This window comes from Lipotes vexillifer, unplaced genomic scaffold (assembly GCF_000442215.2).
Source record: "Lipotes vexillifer unplaced genomic scaffold, Lipotes_vexillifer_v1.1 scaffold1927, whole genome shotgun sequence".
NCBI classification, from domain to species: domain Eukaryota; kingdom Metazoa; phylum Chordata; class Mammalia; order Artiodactyla; family Lipotidae; genus Lipotes; species Lipotes vexillifer.
Genome location: NW_006769379.1, coordinates 100,948 through 108,222, shown reverse-complemented (window position 1 = coordinate 108,222; position 7,275 = coordinate 100,948). Strand labels below are relative to the sequence as shown.

General features: G+C 45.9%; 1 non-coding gene across 1 annotated transcript; it reads right to left on the bottom strand.

The window, feature by feature from the left end:
• Window positions 1–806: 806 nt before the first annotated feature.
• TRNAR-UCU (transfer RNA arginine (anticodon UCU)) lies at window positions 807–880 on the bottom strand. The gene has a single exon. It is a non-coding gene; the product is annotated as a tRNA-Arg (tRNA).
• Between the last annotated feature and the right edge of the window lie 6,395 nt (window positions 881–7,275).

The window sequence follows — 7,275 nt, the reverse complement described above, 5'->3', positions numbered from 1 at the left end:
GGGAAAGAGAGCAGAAGTGGATGCAGGGTGAGAGAGGTGGTGAGAAAAAGCCTTGTTGGAAACCAGGAATTATGAAAATAACATTCAGATACAAACTTCCAACTTTGCCCTGCAATCAGGAAAGGCTGCAAACTTTTCACAGTAAAGAGCATTTAAGACCTTGACTTTCTTGTACAAGTTTGTCTGCTGTTGGTAATTAGCATGCTGTTGTGTAGTTTATTCCACTGAGACAAAGAGCAATGATTACATCTCACCTTGTAGATAAGGAAGTGAGTGATGAACATTAGCACAAAAAGCCCACCCTTTGGAATACAAAAGTATAGCCAACAAAGACAGCACAAGAAGTCATCCTCTGCATGACCCCATCCATCTCCTGACCCACCTTGGTCAAGGTGATTGTCACCTTGGAGCACAACTGGACCTTTCCTCATCAGCATATGAGACGATCTGCCTTTTTGCTTTCTCGGAGGTAAAGGGATGGAACCATAGTGGTTCCAAAACCTATGGCCAGGCGTCTCCGTCCCTCTGTGCCATTGATTTTTCTATGAAGCAAAGGATTCAAAGGCTGTGTCAGTCAGGCTGAGCAGGGAGATGCAGCAGACATCTGAGCCTTCATTAGACAATGAAAATTAGTAAGGGAGGAACAGAGAAAGAACAAAGAGGGAGGAGACAGAAAAAGAGGGGAGGTCCAGGATTCCCAAGGAAAGGGGTTTCCTTTCTCTTCCCACAGCCTCCAGGAAGGAATAAATATAATTATCGACCTAGCATGACAGCATACAAAATAAAAGAGGCACCTGCCAGGTGACCATCTCTGCCGGGACTCGAACCCGGAACCTCTGGATTAGAAGTCCAGCGCGCTCGTCCATTGCGCCACAGAGACCTCACCACACACACAGCATCAGCACCAGAACTGAAAAAGCACATACCTTCTGCATCACCGAGCCATCTCAGCATCCTGCTCTCTGAGCGGTGGGGGGACAGGGACAGCTGGAAAATCTGGAGTGGAGATCTACCAGCCGGCTCCATCAAAGCTTTTCTCAATACCGTGGGTCCTGGGGTCCTCAGAGGATTGGAGAAATGTGAAGGTGGTCATTCTCCCAGTCCCAGAATCTCTGATGGAGTAGGACAGAGCTACAGCCTTTGCTCTTCTTTCCTCTCCATCCCTAAGGGAGGATAGGGAGAATGCCTTTCTATTCTCATGCTAATTAAGCAGAGCGCACCCAGCCCAGCGGAGAAAACCGAAGCCTGCTCTACCTCCACCCCTCTCCCTCACTGTGGTTTCATCCCATTCCAGCTATTCTCAGACAGGGGCTGGGCAAAGCTGGGAGATTCAGGAAAACCCTCGATCCCTGAGACAAAGGAGCTGCCTCCGTAAAGAAACAGTGTGAACGGCAGCAGCGGCTAGCAGGGAAGCTGGGCTCCAGGAGACTGGTCCAGTTCTCAGCTTTGAGAGCTGTATCTGTCGAGGCTGGGGAAGAGGTAACGGGAGTCTGATATGATGTTCCTGTAGCATCTTCACTAGAATTAAGGATGGGAGTGGAGTCGAGCAGCAGTGAGTGTGTGTGTATGTGTGTGTGTGTGTGAGAGAGAGAGAGAGAGAGAGAGAAAGTGAGAGAGAGAGAGAGAGGGAGGGAGGGAGGGAGGGAGGGCACACACAGGGAAGAGGGTGACAGTGGCAGCTCTGTAATGAAATACAGATGGTCTTCAGGCAGCCCTCCATGAATACCTGCTTCCCTTCCCCCACCTTCCCCAGCTCCAAGTCTGCCTTTCTTTCCTCCCAGGACTGTCTCATTTAAAGAATGAGGATTTCTCAGCTGTCTGGGCTTGCTAGAGGTGTCCCAGGACAATCAAACTGACCATCCCTCCACAACCATACATAAAGACCTCCATACCCAGCCCAGACCCAATAACACAGTTCCTATTTTTAAAAGCCTCCTAGAGAAGACAATGTCATAATCACTGTTTCCACTATGCCAGTCCTTCTGAAAGTCTAATCTAAGCCCTTCTTACCTCACCTTCAGCTCATTTTATCTTATTTGATTCCCAGATACATCAGGGGACAATGCATTGATCTAAAGACTTTGATTCAGTGTTCAGGACCCCACTCCCACTCAAAAGGTTGCAATAAGAGCAAAGCGCTGGCTCAGATTCCCCTCGTGCTCCCTCAGTGTGTGTTTCTTAGGGCCCGTGGCTCTGGGCACTGCCAACTGACTCCGATTATAACTCAAGATCTAGGTGATGGCCAAGTGAAGAACAACATGACAATATGAATGGCTTCAATTCGAGGAATCTTTAAGGGCTCTTCTAACTCTCAGACTACATCCTAGTGCAATATCTCACACTTCCCTACCTGTTCCTATAGCCCCAACGATGGGATCTGGGAGAAAACGGACCAAGGTGATTCAGTCAGGCTGGGATGCAAGGGGAAGACTCCTAACACCTGGGGAAAAACAGCCACTCCAATCAACCCTGCCTTCCGTCTAGGACCTAGAGATAGGAGCTCAGAAAAGTGAAACAGATTATGCATATTACAAACCTAAAGCAAGGAGGCTCATTATAGGCCGTTCTTAATACATTTACCCTAGACAACTCCAAGAACCTGACACATAGAACTCCATGCTGGCCAGAGACTGTATTACTTTGAGTGGCTAGTAGCAAGGTGCTAGTCAAGGAATTAAACAGGAGATCCACGTGCCTGTAAAGGGAAGCTCAACCCTTAGACCAGCCATGAACCCCTTGGGCACAAGGAATAGGAAAGCCTAGGTTCTCAGGGTACTTTGCACCAGGCTCTGTCCATGTTCTCTGAGACATGACACACATCCTTTGCTCTTCATAACGATAGAGTCCTATACCCAAGAAATCTATCAGTCCCAAGTTTTGCCCAAAGCTTCACTACCCTAAGAGATCATGTGTTCTTCACAACCTGAATGAAGAGCCCCAGCTCTCCAACTCCCTCCAGGACCTTCATTCGCTGTTCGTAATGTTCTCAGTTGGGGCTGGGGATACAATGATGAGAGATAATAATGACATGGTCCCACCCTCAAGGATCCTGTAGGCAAATTCTAATCTAGGAACTACTCTGAAAGACTTACAGGAAAAGATGGAATCAGTCTTATTACCCACCAAATAAGGTGTCAATTTTCCAAGTTCACACCAAGACTGTAACTCTGGAAACAGAAAGATCCAGCTTCAGTAGCAAGCTGTGCAGCTTACTTGCTTCAAAACCCTGGGAAAATGACTTATCTTCTCTATCTTCCATTTCCTCCTTATAAACTGAGGGCAATAAAAAAAATGCTGTTGAGAAAGATGATCTGAGACTTCATGGTACACCCCGTTGTCCCCTTCCTTCCTCTGTCCCATGAGTTATAATTCTTGACTATCTTGCCTGGATTGCCTCCTTCCTCTCAAATACCCTTCCTTTATTTTTCCTTCACCCCCCACAGCAATTTCTCCTTTCTAGCAAAAAAAACATCTCTCCTCAACAAGAGTCTTTCCAGGACCCCTTATACTTACAATCTATATCAATAAAAATACCCTTGGACTTTGTCCAAGGGTTTTTATCAAATAAGGAACGTCCCTCTGACATCTGTTATTTCACTTTACATCCATAAATCAGATAAAGCTTCTTGATAAGTGTGAATACTGTCTCTCAACTAGGTTTTTCACTTAAAAATAAGAAGGGAAACAATCAAAGAAAGTGATAGTTTTTAAAGGGGCAGGAAAGATAAGGTTAAGCCATTCAAAATGATTAAAGAGAGTACATCTTTTTTCTTCTTTTAAACTAGGTATGTCATTTGTGTTTATGTAAACCCTTAAGAAGATGAGTACATTCTCCTTCCAAAAGAAATTTTGTACTGATTGAATTCTCCAAAGATCTGTGACTCAAGCATTACTCATGCTTCCAACTGAATACCACCCTTTGACCCCACAGACACACTGGTGATGCTCATACATTATTTCTTTCACAAAGTGTTGCTGGGATACATATGATAAATGCCAAAATAAATTCTCCCATTGGCCCGGAAACAAATACAATTAAATCCCACATCCTACTGTGGTCCTGCTGACAGCTTCGCTAAGGGTACTTATACCAACTAGTCCATGTTTTAAATACTAAGGGATATTAGATGGAGTAAGACAGTGTAATAGTCATTTGGATAGCACAGCCTTTAAATACCATACTTTCATCTTTCAGTCCCCACAATGTTCCAAACCTTATTCATTCACATCTATGTGGGCACATCCTCCAGAAGTGGTTTCCATGTACCATTTTCTAGTGTCCCTAATGACTAAAAGCTCCCTCTTACTTTTTCACCCCTGCAAGTCAGCCCACCTCATTCCTCCTGTCAGCACCTCCCAGAGAGGTTGAGAAACGTGTTTTGCAAGGTCAGGCCTGTGGGGCTAGGCCCATTCTGCAGAAGTAACAGATGCTCAGCTCCTAACTCCCTACCTCTTAAAGAAGGGCAGCAGGGATATATCCATAAGGCTGGCAAAAGGCCTTGAGTTCTTTTCCAGATACTGCATCCTTTTGGGGCCTTGCTCCGTGTCATTTGTCTATTCCTCTCATGCATTTTTCTAACCCACGATAATAAAGCATTTATGTTCCTAAAGCCTTCTATTTCCTTCCTTCTTCAGTCAAGGAGCTTGACTGAAGATTGCTTGTTCCATCCTCATCTTTTTCCTGTTATCTAAGCAGAAAGAAGTAAGTTAATCCAGATAATAACTGAGCCTGAGATCAAGCCAAAGGAGGACAAATACTGAGCAAATTTTGCTTTAATCATCGCATCCAACTTTCAGAAACCATTCCAGGTCTAGCCCAGTCCCATTGGGTTACCCAGCCCTCTCAAGCTTCCCCAAAGGTAGACCTAGAACCAACCTATCTTGACAATGGGCTGGACTTCCAATGACTAGTCAAGGTCACAATGGAGTCCACACAGGGTCAACCTCCTACGGGAGTCTAAATAATGCCAAAGAATCTGGAGATAGAATATCCCTTTCCTGGTTGCCTCTATCTCCCACCTTTCTCAACCTTCTCTAGGAAACTGTCTACAAAGTTCAAGAGGGCATGTCTCCAAGGATATGAATTCTCTGTTTGGTCAAAAAAGATGACCAAACAGTGTCTAACAAAAGAAGAGGAAGTGAGTCGATATGTCCTACCAGATCTTTCTGGGAATTTGCTGGAAAATCTTCCCCCCAGAATGAATTAATTTCTGGTATTTCCTCTCTAGTTCAATGCCTTTTCTTCTTTTTAAAATCCAGGGTCTCGCAGACATAGAGAATGGACTTGAGGACACAGGGAGGGGGAAGGGTAAGCTGGGACGAAGTGGGAGAGTAGTATGGACATATATACACTACCAAATGTAAAACAGATAGCTAGTGGGAAGCAGCCACATAGGACAGGGAGATCAGCTCGGTGTTTTGTGACCACCTAGAGGATAGGGAGGGGGGGAGGGAGACGCAAGAGGGAGGAGATATGGGGATATATGTATATGTATGGCTGATTCACTTTGCTATACAGCAGAAACTAACACACCACTGTAAAGCAGTTATACTCCAATAAAGATGTTAAAAAAGTTTTTTTTTTAATTTAATAAAATAGAATCCAGTGTCTCTATGCCTCCGTTGCCAACCCCAAGCCATCCCCTTCTTGTGTGTTCAGTACTAACTCTCCCGTTGTGTTTTCTTACAGTTTCTTCTCATCATCTCCATCAATTTCTCCTCCTTCCTCAGGGTACATCAACCTTAGTCATTTCCTGATTTTAAATGTCCCTTCCCCCTCTGCCCACGCTACTCCTCAGTCATGTTCATTTCACTTCTTCCCACATTCTGCAGTTGACATTCCCTAATCCTTTCCCACCCAGTCCCTATGCCCTGCAAGGCTCAATTTCTTGGCCATTTTCCTACCTGTTCTCGTCTGCACTTGGATTCATCTATTCTAAGGACTATTGCCCAAACTCACTGTGCCTGGTCTCTCCCAGATTCAGCCCACTGCTCCTCTCTGTCTCTGTCCCCATAGCCACCATCCTGAAGACTTTCTGAGCTTCGCAGGCCCCCAAGCTCCTCGACCCTCACCCTTAATCATAATACTCTGTCACTTGGCTCCAGAGTCTTGGTATTGTCTTTCCTTCATCCTCAGGCTTTTTCTTTCCTCTATAGATTTCATTCCCCAGATCTCTTTATTTCCCTCCCATCTTTTCAGCCCAGATCTCTTCTCCTTAAATCTTCAGTCTATAGTACCTGTTCTGAATCTCCTCCTACCCAGTCCATACGGTGCCAGATTTCTGAGGGTTGTCCAGAATGACTTGCTGGTCCTTCCCTTCTTCACCATGTTCACCTCTAGACATCCTGGAATCTTCCAGTCTCTACAGCACACCTGTGTCTCTTTTACTTCTTTGCCTGGGACTCCGTGCACCACTGGCTTTAAAACTGAGAGACCCTGAATAGGGCCCTGCTAATCCCCACAGCATTGAGTTACCAGAGGGATGGGCTGGCAACCAGGATCCTTAATCTTCACAGTGACCATGGGGCCCTCGGTCCTTAAAGGGACAGATGCTCTAGGACAGAGGCCGAAGAATTAGAAGATGGATCCTTAAAAGGCCAATTATTCTGTAGTCATTGGCCAAGGGCTTCAAGAACCTTGGTTTTGCCTAATACTAGGAGTAAACTGAGCTTTCTTTCTCTTTCGCCTACCTCAGCTCCACTTCCCTTTCAGCCTGGAAGGAACCTTGAGGTGAACACAATAAAGCAGGCTGCACAATGGCCAGACAAGAAAGGTATTCATCTTTTACAATGCATCGGTTTAATTAAACAAAAAAGTACAACCAGGAAAGTTTCAATCCCAGGAACTAAACTTGTTCTTACATAAGGACCTTCTGCTTGACAAACCATAGCAACATCTATATACGGTTTATCCTTACACAGCAGTTCATCACTGCCTACAGAGGACTGGGCCTTCTAAAGTCTGTCCTAAAGAGTGTTCAGTCCCCACAATGAAAACAAGGTTAAGGGAAAGCATTTTACCTTGAGTATGCCAGTTAACCTCCTTCAGGCTCAGCTTCTCCTCCTTTAAAAGGTGGTAGCTGGGCTCCCCTGGTGGCGCAGTGGTTGAGGGTCCGCCTGCCGATGCAGGGGACACGGGTTCGTGACCCGGTCCGGGAGGATCACACGTGTCGCGGAGCGGCTGGGCCCGTGAGCCATGGCCGCTGAGCCTGCGCGTCCGGAGCCTGTGCTCCGCGGCAGCAGAGGCCACAGCAGTGAGAGGCCTGCGTACCGCAA